We start from the raw sequence: 18589 nt of genomic DNA, 5'->3' as shown, positions 1-18589 counted from the left end.
ATGAGCTAACTAGGTGGCTAGCTTTTAGCTAGGCTGTGTATGTCACAGCAGCACACTATGCAAAGCTGCAAGCAAGACATACAAAAATAGCAACACATCGGCAGGTTACTATAATACAATTTCTCAGAAGAAAAGGCTTGCTGGTTTGCTTTACTGTCATTTACATACTTTTTAAATTAGCACATGCATATCACTTTTATTGTACATAATATGCGGCACGCTAATTGGTTTTTAGCAGAGCCATGTATAGTCAGTCCATTTTACTCCCAGTCTCCAGAGACATAACACCATTGAAATAATTTGAATCATGTTGCTTTTGTTGTTTTTGCCATGTCCTCCCCGCTTTTTTCCACGAATTGGTATTTTGACCAATCACATTAGATCTTTTCACATCTGCTCTTTTTTTTTAACGCTGAACTGATTGGTCAAACAAAATATCAGAATTTAGCTGCCTGTCTAAACGCAGCAGCAGTTACTTATTATACACATCAGCATACATTAGTAGAATACCACCGAGTTACATAATCGTGCTGTTTTTATATGGCTATATGATTACTATTTGTAGCCGTTAAAAAGGTCTCAACAGTTCGAGGTGGGAGACACTTTGAAATGTCCATCAAGTAGTCAGTGGAGCTTGATGGTATTTATTTGCTTGGTACCAATATGTGTAAGCATATCTGACACTACTATTGACCATGGCCAGCATTAGTCCCTCTGAAATATCTGATGAAGTATACTTTTATTGAACTTGTTTGCTACTGTTGTCACACTTGTCACAGTTTTATATATACCGAGTGTACAAAACACCTTCCTAATGTTGAGTTGCAAAGATCTGTTATTGTACTCTCCTGTCATTGAAACACACACACACAAAACTAGAGGCCTACGGTTTGAAAAGGTATTTTTGTTTTGAGGGTTAGTGTATTGAACACAGAGAGACCCATACCTTTACCATTTTCATTCTGATACCTCACAGTTTTACACTATTGATTTTGGTTGGTGCTGTTATCGTCTTACAGCTTGTTTCTGGGTAGTGGTTGTGACTAAAGTGTGTTGGTGTTTAAAGTTTTAATGTCACATAAACAAGTACAATGAAATACCTTTCTTGCAAACTCAAAACCCAACAATGCAATATCATTAACGTATTTCTACCAAAATACACAATAAAGTAAGTAAGGAAGCATACTATATACAGGAAATATTTCAAAAGTCAGGTCCAATACAATATTAACATGTGCAGGGATCCTGGGGTGATGGGGTAGATATGTATAGGGGGAAGGGGACTAGGAGATGTGAGTGGGTGTGTAGAGTCATTCTAAATGTATGTGCATATTACATGTGAGTGAGAAAATGGAGTGAGTGGTTGTGTGTGTGTTGGAGTGACAGTGTGTGTGTGAGTGTTTAGGGCCCTGTGAGTTTTTTACATTTTTTTTAAAAATTCACCTTTATTTAACCAGGTAGGCAAGTTGAGAACAAGTTCTCATTTTCAATTGCGAACTGGCCAAGATAAAGCAAAGCAGTTCGTCACATACAACAACACAGAGTTACACATGGAGTAAAATAAACATACAGTCAAATAATACAGTAGAAAAATAAGTCTACATACAATGTGAGCAAATGAGGTGAGATAACGGAGGTAAATGCTAAAAAAAGGCCATGGTGGCAAAGTAAATACAATATAGCAAGTAAAACATTGGAATGGTAGATTTGCAGTGGAAGAATGTGCAAAGTAGAAATATAAATAATGGGGTGCAAAGGAGCTAAATAAATAAATAAATAAATAAAAAGACAGTAGGGGAAGAGGTAGCTGTTTGGGATAAATTATAGATGGGCTATGTACAGGTGCAGTAATCTGTGAGCTGCTCTGACAGCTGGTGCTTAAAGCTAGTGAGGGAGATAAGTGTTTCCAGTTTCAGAGATTTTTGTAGTTCGTTCCAGTCATTGGCAGCAGAGAACTGGAAGGAGAGGCGGCCAAAGGAAGAATTGGTTTTGGGGGTGACCAGAGAGATATACCTGCTGGAGCACGTGCTACAGGTGGGTGTTGCTACGGTGACCAGTGAGCTGAGACAAGGGGGACTTTACCTAGCAGGGTCTTGTAGATGACCTGGAGCCAGTGGGTTTGGCGACGAGTATGAAGCGAGGACCAGCTCTCGAGAGCGTACAGGTCGCAGTGGTGGGTAGTATATGGGACTTTGGTGACAAAACGGATGGCACTGTGATAGACTGCATCCAATTTTTTGAGTAGGGTATTGGAGGCTATTTTGTAAACGACATCGCCGAAGTCGAGGATCGGTAGGATGGTCAGTTTTACAAGGGTATGTTTGGCAGCATGAGTGAAGGATGCTTTGTTGCGAAATAGGAAGCCGATTCTACATTTAACTTTGGATTGGAGATGTTTGATGTGAGTCTGGAAGGAGAGTTTACAGTCTAACCAGACACCTAGGTATTTGTAGTTGTCCACATATTCTAAGTCAGAACCGTCCAGAGTTGTGATGTTGGACGGGCGGGCAGGTGCAGGCAGCGATCATTTGAAGAGCATGTATGTAGTTTTACTTGTATTTAAGAGCAGTTGGAGACCACGGAAGGAGAGTTGTATGGCATTGAAGCTTGTCTGGAGGGTTGTTAACACAGTGTCCAAAGAAGGGCCAGAAGTATACAGAATGGTGTCATCTGCGTAGAGGTGGATCAGAGACTCACCAGCAGCAAGAGCGACATCATTGATGTATACAGAGAAGAGAGTCGGTCCAAGAATTGAACCCTGTGGCAGCCCCATAGAGACTGCCAGAGGCCCGGACAACAGGCCCTCTGATTTGACACACTGAACTCTATCAGAGAAGTAGTTGGTGAACCAGGAGAGGCAATCATTTGATAAACCAAGGCTATCGAGTATGCCGATGAGGATGGGGTGATTGACCTGGCCAAGGCTTTCGACTCTGTCAATGAATACGGCTGCACAGTATTGTTTCTTATCGATGGCGGTTAAGCTATCGTTTAGGACCTTGAGCGTGGCTGTGGTGCACCCATGACCAGCTCTGAAATTAGATTGCATAGTGGAGAAGGTATGGTGGGATTCGAAATGGTCAGTAATCTGTTTGTTGACTTGGCTTTCAAAGACCTTAGAAAGGCAGGGTAGGATAGATATAGGTCTGTAGCAGTTTGGGTCAAGAGTCTCCCCCCCCTTTGAAGAGGGGGATGACCGCGGCAGCTTTCCAATCTTTGGGAATCTCAGACGACGCGAAAGAGAGGTTGAACAGGCTAGTAATAGAGGTTGCAACAATTTCGGCAGATAATTTTAGAAAGAGAGGGTCCAGATTGTCTAGCCCAGCTGATTTGTAGGGGTCCAGATTTTGCAGCCCTTTCAGAACATCAGCTGACTTGATTTGGGTGAAGGAGAAATGGGGATGGCTTGGGCGAGTTGCTGTGGGGGGTGCAGTGCTGTAGACCGAGGTAGGGGTAGCCAGGTGGAAAGCTTGGCCAGTCGTAGAAAAATGCTTATTGAAATGTTAAATTATAGTGGATTTATCGGTGGTGACAGTGTTTCCTATCCTCAGTGCAGTGTGCAGCTGGGTGGAGGTGTTCTTATTCTCCATTCTCCATTACAGTGTCCCAGAACTTTTTTGAGTTTCTGTTGCAGGAAGCAAATTTCTGCTTGAAAAAGCTAGCCTTGGCTTTTCTAACTGCCTGTGTATATTGGTTTCTAATGAGTGTGCATAGAGACAGTGCAAAAGGCTGGTCATGGCTCACATCAACACAATTATCCCAGAAACCCTAGACCCACTCCAATTTGCATACTGCCCCAAAAGATCCACAGATGATGCAATCTCTATTAAACTCAACACTTTTCATTGACTACAGCTCAGCATTCAACACCATAGTGCCCTCAAAGCTCATCAATAAGCTAAGGACCCTGGGACTAAACACCTCCCTCTGCAACTGTATCCTGGACTTCCTGACGGGCCGCCCCCAGGTGGTAAGGGTAGGTAACAACACATCCGCCACGCTGATCCTCAACACAGGGGCCCCTCAGGGGTGCGTGCTCAGTCCCCTCCTGTACTCCCTGTTCACTCATGACTGCATGGCCAGGCACAACTTCAACATCATCATTAAGTTTCCAGATGAGACAACAGTGGTAGGCCTGATCACCGAAAACGACAAGACAACCTATAGGGAGGTCAGAGACCTGGCCGTGTGGTGCCAGGACAACAACCTCTCCCTCAATGTGATCGAGACAAAGGAGATGATTGTGGACTATAGGAAAATGAGGACCGAGCGCGCTCCCATTCTCATCAACAGGGCTACAGTGGAGCAGGTTGAGAGCTTCAAGTTCCTTGGTGTCCACATCACCAACAAACTATCATGGTCCAAGCACACCAAGACAGTCGTGAAGAGCACGACAAAACCTATTCCCCCCCAGGAGACTGAAAATATTTGGCATGGGTCCTCAGATCCTCAAAATGTTCTACAGCTGCACCAGAGAGCATCCTGACTGTTTACATCACTGCCTGGTATGGCAACTGCTCGGCCTCTGACCGCAGGGCACTACAGAGGGTGGTGCGAACAGCTCAGTACATCACTGGGGCCAAGCTTCCTGCCATCCAGGACCTCTATACCAGGCGGTGTCAGAGGAAGGCCCTAAAAATGGTCAAAGACTCCAGCCACCAAAGTCATAGACTGTTCTCTCTGCTACCACAAAGCAAGCAGTACCGGAGAGCCAAGTCTAGGTCCAAAAGGCTTCTAAACAGCTTCTATCCAAGCCATATGACTCCTGAACACCTAATCAAATGGCTACCCAGACTATTTGCACTGCCCCCTCCCCCTCTTTTACACCACTGCTACTCTGATGTTATCATCTATGCATAATCACTTTAATAACTCTACCTAAATGTACATATTACCTCAACTAACCGGTGCCCCCGAACATTGACTCTGTACCTGTACCCCCTGTGTATAGTCTCGCTATTGTTATTTTACTGCTGCTATTTAATTACTTGTTACTTTTATTTATTTTTCTTATCCATATTTCTTTAAACTGCATTGTTGGTTAGGGGCTCGTGAGTAAGCATTTCACTGTAAGGTCTACACTTGTTGTATTTGGCGCATGTGACTAATACCATTTGATTTGATATTCTCACAAGCAGTGTGCGGGTTCCTTCTTTTTTCCTCATCTTGTTCAACTGTTACCATGCACCTTCAAAAAAAGATAGCTCAGATGTGCGAGTGCCTTTTGAATTTTAAAAAATACTAATGTTTTTTACATTTGTTTTTATTTAACCTTTATTTAAACTAATGCATGTGGGTGTATCTATCTATATGTGAGCAGTAGGGGGCATGATTGCACCCCCCAAAAAATCCTGCCTGCAACTTCAAATCAAATCAATCACCAAACTTGGTTTCCATCCGCTGAGATTTATATATACACTAGATGTCTGACAGGGGGCGCTGTTTTGAAGCCAACGCGCCATAGGGGGCTGTTGCCCCCCCCCCCCCACAGAAAGTCTAGAGAGCTGCTGGTCGCTGAAGTACCGGAGGGCGATGGCGTTGGCCTCCAGGCTGAGGTCCACGCTGCCACTGGGGCCACGCATGCTGGTTCCCGTGGACTCCAGGAGGGTCAGTCTGCTGATGACTGCCTCTGGGTTGATGCCGGCCAGGGTACTGGGGAGAAGTTAACAGGAACACCTTCTGCATAAGTGATGTAACCTATATAATTACTCTTTAAGATGTGCTGTAGTGCATGTCAATTGAAGCATTTATTTTTCAAGTCGTTTTTGGATTTACGAGAGAGAGAGAGAGAGAGAGAGAGAGAATAAGACTATTAGCAACAGTAATAGCATCTATGATCTACATACTGTAGGTACAAAGAAGCTGAAGTAAACATGACAATTCGATGCTCATACCTGGCACTCTCCATTGAGCTGCGTGTGACCTTGCCCCCCGAGTCAGCAGAGTCTACATCCACATGGACCCTAGCTGCTGCAGCTGGCGCAGTGTGGCGTGGAGCACCTGATCCTTCCCTCCTGGCGGCTGCTCTCTGGGCTCCAGCCTACAGGAGCAGAGGGGAACAGGGCTAGGGTACGACTGCTGGGACTGACAGAGGGACAAGGTGTTTCTTCTGCCGTGGGTATGAGGTCCGCCTGTCCTGTTCCTCCTCATCTTCGCCCTCCTCGTTCACTGTACCCTGGAGACGGCTGTTCACTTGGCCCTGTGGAGGAAAGAAGAACTTAATTCATTGATAAGCGCTTTTCATACATTTAGTGGAAAGTGACAAACAGTCAGGGATCAGGAGGGAGGTTGGTCACATAACACGTTGTATATTAACCATTTCACTGCAATACTAGATTCTGTTGAAGCCTACCCAGAAATAAGTATACCAGGATAAAAGCTGGGGCAAATACATCACCACATGGGCCGTGCACATAACTCTTTTTGTTTCCTTTCCTTTCCTAGTTTTTCTCCATACATGGAGCAAATGAAGTACCTATAAAAAAAATATATAAAAAAAACAGCTTCTATGTCAAGGCCCTCAGATTGTTAAAACAGCCACCACCTACAGACTTGACATCATTGGCCACTTTAATAAATGGAACACTTTAATGCCACTTTATGAATGTTTACATATCTTGCATTCATCATCTCATTATGTATATAATGTATACTGTATCCTTCACTATCTATTGCATCTTAGCCGCTCTGTCACTCCTCATCCATATATTTTATACTTATATATTCTTATCCCATTTCCCTTACTAGATTGTGTGTATGAGGTTGTGAAATTGTTAGATATTACCTGTTAGACACTGCTGCACTGTTGGATCTAGAAGCATAAGCATTTCACTACACACAATAACATTGTTATTGTTTAAATAGCAGATTGCCCCTTTAACCTTTCAGAGTTCTAGGTGGCCAACTACGACATTACTTTCTTGCATGCACCCTTCCAGTCAATTTAAAATAAGGGTAGATCAGCCAGGGCCGATGGCAGGAAACAAGCATTCCGTTTGGAATGCAGCCAACCGTTCTCTTACCTCTGGTGCATTGACTGGTTGAAGGGTGTGCCTTTCACATGTCCCATGTCACTCTCGTCTTCCGTGCCATTCATGTGCCTGCTGTGGGTGAGGCTGGCACTACCAGAACTCCGACCAGAGAAGGACCTACTACCATCGGTGGCGCCAGGTCCGTGTGCCACTCTGGCTGTTGGCGCTCGTCCTCATCACAAGCGGGGGCATCGATGGGGTTTCCCCAGAACAAACTGGCACCTACACATAAAGGAGAGCTACATTAAGAGTTGAGTAGCTAAATGTCTAGTTAGCAGTCATTCTAATCAAGAGTGACTTCGCGTTAGCAGGCATTCTAATCAAGAGTGACTTCGCGTTAGCAGGCATTCTAATTAAGAGTGACTTGCAGAGTGCAGTTTATAGTTCTATGCAGCAATCCTTTCCCCATGTAGTCAGGGAAATACTCTCAAATGAACCACGTGTGAGATCGCTGAAACCAGTGATGAGTCCAGTACCTGTTCCTACAGCGATGCTGACAATCCTCCTAGTGTGTTTTCCTGGGGAGATCTGTGTCTGCATTGTTGCCTGCTCAGTGGATGGAGAGGAGCTGCTCCCCCCTTTCCCCTGAGCCGCCAGTAGCTTCTGGATCTGAAATAATTGGTACATCAGGATTGGAAAGTCCAATGGTAAGAAAGGTTGAAAAGTCGTTCTCTAAAGCTGCAAGATTGGTACAGTGTCAACCACAAACAACACCGTAGAGAGCCTGATCTGTGCCTGCAGTAAGTTGAGCTGCCGGTCTTGCTCCACCAGGATTCTGTAGGTGTCAGAGGGCAGGAGGCCCATCCAGGGGGGAGAGAGACTTTGCCGACTGGGGCTGGCAACACTGGTTCTGACAGACAGGGGTCGGCCGCTCCAAGCAGGGCCCCTGGGCGGTGAAATGGTGTAAGTGTGGGCCCCATGGGGTGGCACAATGAGCTGTGGTGAGGGTGTGTTTGGTGGGAAGGGGAAATGTGAGAGGTGGGGGGGTTACCATCGACGTTGGAACAGAAGTGTCTATCTGGTCTGTTGTGGGTGCATGAAGCTCCCTGTCAGTAGTTGGGGTGGTACAGCGGGGTAACATGGTCATGTGGGTGGAAGGAGCAGCATCCACAAGGCTGGTTCATGTTGTGGGTGCTGTGGAAGTGTTTGAGATGGACAGCGGGCTGTTGGTGAGTGGGCATGGGGGCTGAGGGGTGACCGGGGCTCTGGTGTGGAGGGGCTCCAACGGGGGAGGCCCACTTGTGAGAGAGGGGACCTGGTGCTTGGTGGAACTGCCTGGCCTGGTGGACTGATCCATTAGGAGAGGAGCCTGTCTTTGGAGAAGAGGAGGAAGATGAGGAGGAGGAAGACTCTTCCCGAACTGTGGTGGGGCTGATTTCCTGCCAGGGAAAGGGGGCCGGAGTGGTGGTGGCTGCTGCCCAGGGGTGAATAGGAATCCTCTGCTGCCCTTACCCAGAGTGTCCATGGCGGGGGTCAGGGGCCTTGTGATGGGTGGGGGGCCACTGAGTGTGGTGGGCCCCTGGTCTGGGTGTCTGGTTGCCCCAGGTTGGATCTGGTGGGAGGGGGGCAACTGCCTCTGGGCTGCAGAGCTGAGGGGGAAGGATGAGGGGGGCCCATGGTCTTTCCATCAAGGAAGCTGCCGTCCATCACCATGGAGAGCTCCGGCACAGGATGGTGGACCCGCTTGGTTTGAAACAATATGGAGTATGTCTTTTAGAACAGAGTACATATCAACAAATAGGTGATACGAGTCAAGAGAGAGACAGAACGGACCTGCTGGGTGAGAGGGTGGGGGTTTGGGGAGGGCCTGGGGGAGAGGTCATCGTCCTCTACTCCAGAGTCATGGTCGTTGATAGACAGTCTGTTCTGAGGAGATGCTGCCACTACCGCAGGGCTGACGGAGGCACTGTCGAGCCCACTGTCTTGATAAAGCCTTTTGTCATCAGTCTACCTCACTGAACTCCTATGAAGTCATACAATTCTGTAAGAGTATCTTTCTCATGAGTTCAGTTAGTATTCAATAACATTTATGACTAATGATTTTCTTGTGATCCAAACAGCCACTACTCAGAGTGAAATGGCCATATTCACCTTGACCACCTATCCACTGCACTAGACTAAGTAAAACCATGTTAATACAAAAGTTTGAGAGAAGAGCTTGTGTATGTATACCTTGTGAAGGAGGCACGGGACACCAGTTCCCTGAAGAACTCAGCCTCTGTGCTTTGGCTCTCAGGACTGAGCTCAAACTGCAGAGTATGGCCCTCAGACTCCTCCACATTCTGTACAGACAAGGATCAAAAGGTAAGTGTCATATATTCACATGGGTTTACCACCATATCTGTTGTAATAGTGGGTAAAGGGCACTAGAGGGCTTTTCATACTCCTGAGGCGAGCCAAACTGTACTGAGATGGTTAACACATCCAACATAGATAGTTGTTGGAGGGGACAACCTGAAAGGAAAATGTCCATGCCAGCACGGTACAGGAATACCTGTGCCTACCTTGTAGAGGGTGAGTGACTCGGTGCTAGTGAGCAGTTGGAAGGTCATGTCCTGCTGCTGACCCCTGCAGGGCTGGACCTGGGAGAATGCTGGCTCCCTGTGGGTCAGCGGGTACAACACCACCAGGAACGCACCGCCCTCTGACGTTACCCTGCAACACAGCAATGACAAACCAGGGGTATGTTCAATATCAGGCAAATGTTGTGGAACACAGAACGATACAAAAAGTCAGACACAGAGCTGCCTAAACACAAATCCAGACTACCCGAACAGCAAACACACCGCGTCTCCTGTTACAATTATTTTGGTGCTATTCCCAAACATCAACCCACCACCTTTATAAGACGCCTAGAATACGTAGTTTCTATACTAACACGTTATTTCCTCACTGATTTGTCCTTGTGTTTATAAAAGGTGTTTTGGAACATGTGACAATATCAACAACACATACAGCATTGGAGCCAGGCCAACTGGGACATGACAGTCGGTGTGAACAGATGGGCATCCCCACTCACTTGTCCTGGAGAGAGGAGCTGAACAGGTACCTCAAACACCACACCTGGGGGTTGGAGATGTGGTTGACCCCACTCAGCAATCTGCCACAGATAAACGGTAACCACATCAAACTGTACACTCCTGCGTTGGCTCACACACACACAAACAGCTTGACTAAATGAACACAATATGGACAAATCCTTTGTGGTTCAGATTATCTCTAATGAATGGAGGGGGATTTACACACATCCAAAATAATAACAAGCTGGATGAAAAATATGTCAATAAAGTAGATGGTGGGCATACTCACAGTCCCACCAGTGGTAGAGTGTAGGCCTTTGGGTCAGACTCCAGTATTAGGAGCAGTTTCCTGCTTTGATCCATTGTCAGAAAGCTGAACAGAATAGAGAAGAAGTGAAACGGGGGCCATCCATTTTCTGATAATACTGCAATAAGCTCTTAAAGTCTGCTCAAAGTCAAGTATTCTAACCTTAACGCACCCCATTATTGGCCTATGTCCTTACTCTCGTTTGTGGCTAGCGCTGCTGTGTAGCGACTGGGCGAGGCTGGTCGGCCCGCTCAGGTTCCTGGCCAAGGCCGTGGGGGTGATGAACACGGGCCGAATGGGCACAGCGTCCAGGGTGTTACCGGGGGTGACGGCGGCCCAGCGCAGGCAGAAGCTCAGGCTGTCTGTTTGCTGGGAGCAGCCACGGTGTGCTCGTAGGACCAGCAGCTTGGACAGGTCCAGGGACTCGCTGCAGCATCTGAACAGGTAGGGAGGGAGGGGTGAGAAGTTGTGCAAACATGACATTTGCGGTGAAAATGTAAAAAAATATATTAAAAAATAATCATAATTCTGCTTTACTTCAGTAAATGAAACACAAAGTGTTTCATTTAAGAGGGGATGGGGGCTGCTTATTTTCTCCCAAAAATACCTCAGGAAATTAGACAGGGCAAAAAGCTCTTTAGAATTAGCAAGCCAAAAAAAATGCTTTGACAATAGGCAGTTCAGTGATTAGCAACACCTGTTGCTGACAGGTTGCAGAGAGAGATGGGTAGAGAGAGAGACAGGTAGAGAGAGAGACGGGTAGAGAGAGAGACGGGTAGAGAGAGAGACGGGTAGAGAGAGAGACAGGTAGAGAGCCTCTCAAGCTCAAATCAAATGAAATTGTATTTTATTTTTATTTTTTATTATTTCACCTTTATTTAACCAGGTAGGCTAGTTGAGAACAAGTTCTCATTTACAACTGCGACCTGGCCAAGATAAAGCAAAGCAGTTCGACACATATAACAACACAGAGTTACACATGGAATAAACAAACATACAGTCAATAATACAGTATTGGTCACATACACATGGTTATCAGATTGTAGAGAGTGTAGAGAAATGCTTGTGCTTCTAGCTCTGACAGTGCAGCAATATCTAACATGTGATCTAACAAGTCCATATAGAGAGAGAGACAGAGGTAGAGAGAGAGAGAGAGACAGGTAGAGAGAGAGACGGGTAAAGAGAGAGACAGGTAGAGAGAAAGAGAGAGACAGGTAGAGAGAGAGACGGGCAGAGAGAAAGAGAGAGACAGGTAGAGAGAAAGAGAGAGATAGGTAGAGAGAAAGAGAGAGACAAGTAGAGAGAAAGGTAGAGAGATAGAGAGAGACAGGTAGAGAGAGAGACGGGTAGAGAGAAAGAGACAGACAGGTAGAGAGAAAGAGAGAGACAGGTAGAGCGAAAGAGAGAGATAGGTAAAGAGATAGAGACAGGTAGAGAGAAAGAGAGAGACAGGTAGAGAGAAAGAGAAAGACAGGTAAAGAGATAGAGAGAGACAGGTAAAGAGATAGAGACAGGTAGAGAGAAAGAGAGAGACAGGTAAAGAGATAGACAGGTAGAGAGAAAGAGAGAGATAGGTAAAGAGATAGAGACAGGTAGAGAGAAAGAGAGAGATAGGTAGAGAGAAAGAGAGACAGGTAGAGAGAAAGAGAGAGACAGGTAAAGAGATAGAGAGAGACAGGTAGAGAGAAAGAGAGAGACAGGTAGAGAGAAAGAGAGAGACAGGTAGAGAGAAAGAGAGAAAGAGAGAGACAGGTAGAGAGATAGAGAGATAGAGACAGGTAGAGAGAAAGAGAGAGACAGGTAGAGAGATAGAGAGAGACAGGTAGAGAGAAATACACACAAATACACACAAGTACCTAATACACACAAATCTAAGTAAAGGAATGGAATAAGAATAAGCCCGGGGTGGAGGGAGTATGCTCCTTTTGTTACCCGGGCAACAGAAGAGGTGGGTTACTTCCATAGGCAGTTAGAGGGTGGGTTGAGTTTGACAAGGTGCAGTATGGATTCATGTAAATTCCAGTAGGGATAACAGCATTGTGTAAGAATATATTGTATAGTTATTGCCATTAAGCATAAAGCCTACATAACTTAACAAGCATTAATTTTATTCAAATATAACAAAGGACATTTACTTTAAGTGAAGACGTTTACACATTAATGTTACCTTGAAAGAGATGTGGAAGTCTTCTGCAGAGTGAACCATGGTGTCTGTGGCAGCGACCCCCTGGGTTCTAAATACGCACAGCACCAGGATGTCTCCGGGCATCAGGGCAGTGGGGACCTTTTCAGAGGAGCCAGGTTGCTCCTGGCCCAGGTCAAACCGGTTCAAAGTCACACCCTCTTCATCTTGAAAGAAGAGTGGAGAGAGAGAAGGGAGTTCACATTAATCAAGGGAAGGAACAGGGGGAATTTTCAAAATAAAAGCACTTAAGCTAAGAGTTGTCCTTTGAAAGCAAGCTGTAACATATGTGCTCAATCCATCATTATCATAATTATTTTCCATCTACAAATAGAGTGAGAAGTTCTCTTAAACTATGAATATTTCTGTGATAATGCCTATGGTAATCTCACCAAAATCCACAGCAATAGTCCCCAACAAGTAACAGCTGAACTGGGGCTTGTTATTCTCTCGGGAATGCCGGTGGGCCAAACGAAGAACTCTCCACCAGAAGTAGTCTGGGATTTCAGTTCAATAGAAAACAGTTTTTTAAGCACAAGGCAGCACATGATCTAATTACAATCACAGGGTGCATTTCAAAAGAATGTGGCTCCCTTGTCTCCTTTCGTTCAACTGAACTGATTTGAGACAATTAAGCAGCTTACACTGGCCAAGTATTTCAAATCAGTACAGACCAAGGGAAGGAGATGAGAAAGCCACTGTGGCCTACTGAGATGCATCCTAAGACAGTCAAAAAGAAAATAGCAGACTACCTGTAATAGGATAGGTGGAGGCTAATCACATCCCCATTAGATGTGGTGTCCCATAGGGCCAATTTGGATTTGGGGAAGGTGATGGCAGCAAGAGCGTTCTCTGATGACCTGTGGTATGGTTAACATCATCAAATACTAGTGTCAGACAAACTTCCCGTGGGAACTGTTAGTTAGTTATTGTATTAAAATGATTAAAACAAATTACACATGTACCAGAGTTTATTTTTATATATTGCTGACAGGTTGCAGTAACTGCCAAGCCCGGGGTGGAGGGAGTATGCTCCTTTTGTTACCCGGGCAACAGAAGAGGTGGGTTACTTCCACAGGCAGTTAGAGGGTGGGTTGAGTTTGACAAGGTGCAGTGTGGATTCATGTAAATTCCAGTAGGGATAACAGCATTGTGTATATATATATATATATATATAAACTCTGGTACATGTGTAAGGAAGAACGCAAGTACATACCTTGTTGTCATTTTCAGATTCTCTGGTTTGTAAACATTGGCCAGGACGTGAGATGACTGCCCTTTCAAATTCACTTGAACTCATTTCTGTGGTGTGGACGGGAAAGTGAAGTTGTTTCGTCAACAACTAGCTAACTTTTACATCTTATTAGTCAAAATGTGTGTGCATGCCACAAGATGCAAATGTGCAAGTAATTCACTTACACTAAAAGACAAACTAGATGGCAAGGTGACGTTAGATACTTCACGTAAACTAGTTAGAAGACGTTGGCCATCTGGAAAGCTTAGAAAATGGCATAGCTAGCGAACCTAGCCCACACATCCATTCTTACCTATTAGTCAGCCCTAGTTATGACCACATAGCACAGACAGTAATCTTCTTCACCAAACGTAGCTAGCTTCTCAGATAGTTAGCTAGCTAAATAAATAGCAAGCCAGGCAGCTAACGCGTTAGCTATCATTTCGGTTTGCGTGCCACGGAGTCGTATTGGCTGGCTGAAATGTTGTGAGAACTGTAATGTTACTCGAGCAGTGGTTTCAAGACTTCCTCCGCAATATCAGAGCGGCCATATTCGCGTTAAATCCACAATGTATCAATCTAGTTTCGCTAATATTTAACTTCGATTGATAGCAACAAAAAAACGAAAGTCGTGTGTAATGAATCACTTTCCACGTTGTTAAACACAAACGGTCCTTGTGATAAATCGAATGTAAATTGATTGCGGCGCTGTTTCCATGTTCCAATGGCTGGCCAAAAAATCCAGCCAATAGAAGGCTCCGTTTCATTGCTGCTGACCTATCAGAGGAGCTGAAAATATTACTCGCTCAATCAAAGATTATTTCAACCCATATTTGCCCAATTTACAACATTGTAGACATGAGTCAGGTTGTGGTTGCAAAGAATATAACATGGCTATGACGCTACGCTAGTATGTTACGTATTGCAAAGGAAAACTGCGTTTTGATACTGATAACCATTTTAATTAAATCACAAATAGCACAAGGGGGCGCCATTTTACCAGGTATACAGTAATAAATACTCGCATTTGCCATAATTACGTAGTTTATAATCTGTATTGACAGAAGCAAGCACATCAAGCAAACAGAATAAGTACGCCACAAGTCTACATCAATAAAAATGTCAAACCTAATCTTTCACAGGTTCCTTTTAATTTCTAGATATTACAAGTCCACAATCTGAAAAGTACTGTTTCAACGTTAAAGATGAATATGCTGTCGACTACTTTCTCTCCGGCTACACATAGTATTAGACTATTGCTTCAGCAGCCCACTGGCAGAAATTAGGTCATAGTCCTGAGTTACTCAGAGAATCCTGTCTACTGAGGAAACACTAGCATAAACTGTTGCTTTTCAAAAATAATTAGAGTCACCATTACACTACCAGTCTGGTACTCAGACTGACAGAATGTGAACAAACACCAGACACAGATGTTGGCTTTATCCCAAGGTGGAGATGGGCATTGGTCTAATGCTAATGTGACATAGTCCTGGTCTAGAATCCTGGTGGTCATATGTTACAAATACGAGTTAGAGGACAATAGAGGTCTTGTTCGAAGAAGGAAAGGATGATGAATTGAGCAACTCACATTTCAGCTCGGAAAATATGGGCAGAATTGATTTGGAGTAAGAAGAGAAATGTTTTCATAAGGCTGTGAGTTTGTGATAGATTCCTGAATTTCCCAAGCTTGACTTTTAACTCAGGTCTGTGTATTTGGATCTGGCAGTGCATACATTTAAATATTTTACCCAATTTTCCCTATTACTTTGGCCCTGTTTCAAAACAGGCCGTGGAGACTTTGTGGATCCAAAATTTCTCCCTGAAAAAAAAATAAACATGAGAACGCAGTTTGTAACTAGTGAAACTTTTTGCACATTTAAAGATTAATTCAAATGTAAGGTTTATTATTGTTATCTGACAATCATTAACATATGAAGTGACGAATGAGCCGAGTCCAAAATGAGAATCAAACCTGGCAATTCAGTAGAGATGGGACCATGAGAGGAAATTATGATAAATTATGGTAGAATAAGACAGTTTCTTATAGTAGAAACCCAGTCTTGCAGAAGCAATTGTTTTCCTTCTCTCTCTTGGTCTCATAAGTAGACCTTGACGTCCCGTGTGGGTCAGTTGGTAGTGCATGGCCCTTGCAACACCAAGGTTGTGGGTTTGATTCCCATTGGGCGGGGGACCAGTATGAGAAAATCTACTGTAAATTGCTCTGGATAAGAGTGTCTGCTAAATGACAAATGTTTTTTTTAATGCATTGCATTTCAACACAAGTGCAGTGGAAGTGTAGCCTATAACCTCTAACATGCTCTCTGTGTCTCACAGTTGCTCCCTGGAATTTGGAGATAGCAGCTGCATACCTGACAAAATCTGATGATTAAAAAACCCTACGGTGCCACTACATAGAGTCTCTGAGTAGGAATGCTGATCTAGCACTAGGTTCCACCCTGTAATATTATTCTCTATGATCTAAAGGGGAAAACTGATCCTAGAACAGCACTCAGACACTTTATGAATATGGGCCCTGGTCTGACTTGAGGCAAACACATTCTCATCAAAGCTGTGTCTGTGACTTATGATGGTAGGTCATATTCAAGTGACACAGCAAATACAATGTTCCATCTTGCCTGGTGGTGATGTACTGTACGCTACAGTAATGCTTTGTGTGGTTAAGTAGAGGGTACTTGACAGCTCACAGTTGAGGCCTGTGGGTTGTGTTAACTTGTCAGGGAGCCCTGCATATTAAGCACACACAGTAATTACATCAAATTAGAACCCAGGTGAAAGCTATGTTCCCTTATTGATGTCACTTGTTAAATGCAGAGGGTGAATAGGCCTTTGAATGGGGTATGGAAGTACCTTTGAACAGGGGTGTAAAGTACTTAAGTAGTACTTTAAAGTATTTTTACTTAAGTTGTTTTTTTAGGTATCTGTACGTTATATTTTGGACTACTTTTACTGTTACTTTACTACATTCTGAAAGAAAATGTACTTTTTACTCTTTACATCTTCCCTGACACGCAAAAGTACTTGTTATATTTTCAATGCTTAGCATGACAGGGAAACGGTTCAATTCACTCACTTATCAAGAGAACATCCCTGGTCATCTCTACTGCCTCTGATCTGGAGGACTCACTAAACACAAATGTTTTGTTTGTAAATGATGGCTGCGTTTTATAGTGTGCCCCTGGCTATCTGTAAGTTTTTAAAAAACAAGAAAATTGTGCTGTCCGATTTGCTTATAAGAAATATGAAATTAGTCATACTTTTACATATGATATTTAAGCATATTGTTGCAATTACATTTACTTTGATACTTACAGTTGAAGTCTGAAGTTTACATACACCTTAGCCAAATACATTTAACTCAGTTTTTCAAAACTCCTGACATTTAATTCCCTGTCTTAGGTCAGTTAGGATCACCACTTTATTTTAAGAATGTGAAATGTCAGAATAATAGTAGAGAGAATTATTTATTTCAGCTTTTATTTCTTTCATCACATTCCCAGTGGGTCGGAAGTTTACATACTCAATTAGTATTTGGTAGCATTGCGATTAAATTGTTTAACTTGGGTCAAATGTTTTGGGTAGCCTTCCACAAGCTTCCCACAATAAGTTGGGTGAATTTTGGCCCATTCCTCCTGACAGAGCTGGTGTAACTGAGTCAGGTTTGTAGGCCTCCTTGCTCGCACACACTTTTTCAGTTCTGCCCACAAATGTTCAATAGGATTGAGGTCAGGGCTTTGTGATGGCCACTCAAATACCTTGACTTTGTTGTCCTTAAGCCATTTTGCCACAACTTTGGAAGTATGCTTGGGGTCATTGTCCATTTGGAAGACCAATTTGCAACCAAGCTTTAACTTCCTGACTGATGTCTTGAGATGTTGCTTCAATATATCCACATGATTTTCCTGCCTCATGATGCCATCTTTTTTGTGAAGTGCACCAGTCCCTCCTGCAGAAAAGCACCACCACAACATGATGCTGCCACCCCCGTGCTTAACGGTTGGGATGGTGTTTTTCAGGTTGCAAGCCTCCCCCTTTTTCCTCCAAACATAACGATGGTTATGATCGCCAAACAATTCTATTTTTGTTTCATCAGACCAGAGGACATTTCTCCAAAAAGTACAATCTTTCTCCCCATCTGTAGTTGCAAACCGTAGTCTGGCTTTTTTATGGCAGTTTTGGAGCAGTGGTTTCTTCCTTGCTGAGCGGCCTTTCAGGTTATGTTGATATAGGACTCGTTTTACTGTTAATATAGATACTATTGTACCTGTTTCCTCCAGCATCTTCACAAGGTCCTTTGCTGTTGTTCTGGGATTGATTGGATCTTTTCACACCAAAGTACATTCACCTCTAGGAGACAGAACGTGTCTCCTTCCTGAGTGGTATGACAGCTGCGTGGTCCCCTGGTGTTTATACTTGCTAACTATTGTTTGTACAGATGAACATGGTACCTTCAGCCATTTGGAAATTACTCCCAAGGATGAACCAGACTTGTGGAGGTCTGATTTATTTGGATTTTCCCATGATGTCAAGCAGAGAGGCACTGAGTTTGAAGGTAGCCCTTGAAATACATCCACAGGTATACCTCCAATTGACTCAGAATGTCAATTAGCCTATCAGAAGCTTCTAAAGCCATGACATCATTTTCTGGAATTTTCCAAATTGTTTAAAGGCACAGTCAACTTAGTGTATGTTAACTTCTGACCCACTGGAATTGTGATGCAGTGAAATAAATCGGTCTAAACAATTGTTTATAAAATTACTTGTGTCATGCACAAAGTAGATGTCCTAACCGACTTG

General features: G+C 44.0%; 1 pseudogene; it reads right to left on the bottom strand.

Moving 5' to 3' along the window:
- Positions 1 to 42: 42 nt before the first annotated feature.
- LOC139407946 (SCL-interrupting locus protein homolog) lies at positions 43 to 14081 on the bottom strand (annotated as a pseudogene).
- Between the last annotated feature and the right edge of the window lie 4508 nt (positions 14082 to 18589).

Source organism: Oncorhynchus clarkii, chromosome 1 (genome assembly GCF_045791955.1).
Source record: "Oncorhynchus clarkii lewisi isolate Uvic-CL-2024 chromosome 1, UVic_Ocla_1.0, whole genome shotgun sequence".
NCBI classification, from domain to species: domain Eukaryota; kingdom Metazoa; phylum Chordata; class Actinopteri; order Salmoniformes; family Salmonidae; genus Oncorhynchus; species Oncorhynchus clarkii.
Note: the sequence above shows the minus strand (reverse complement) of the source record. Positions and strands in the feature narration are given on the sequence as shown.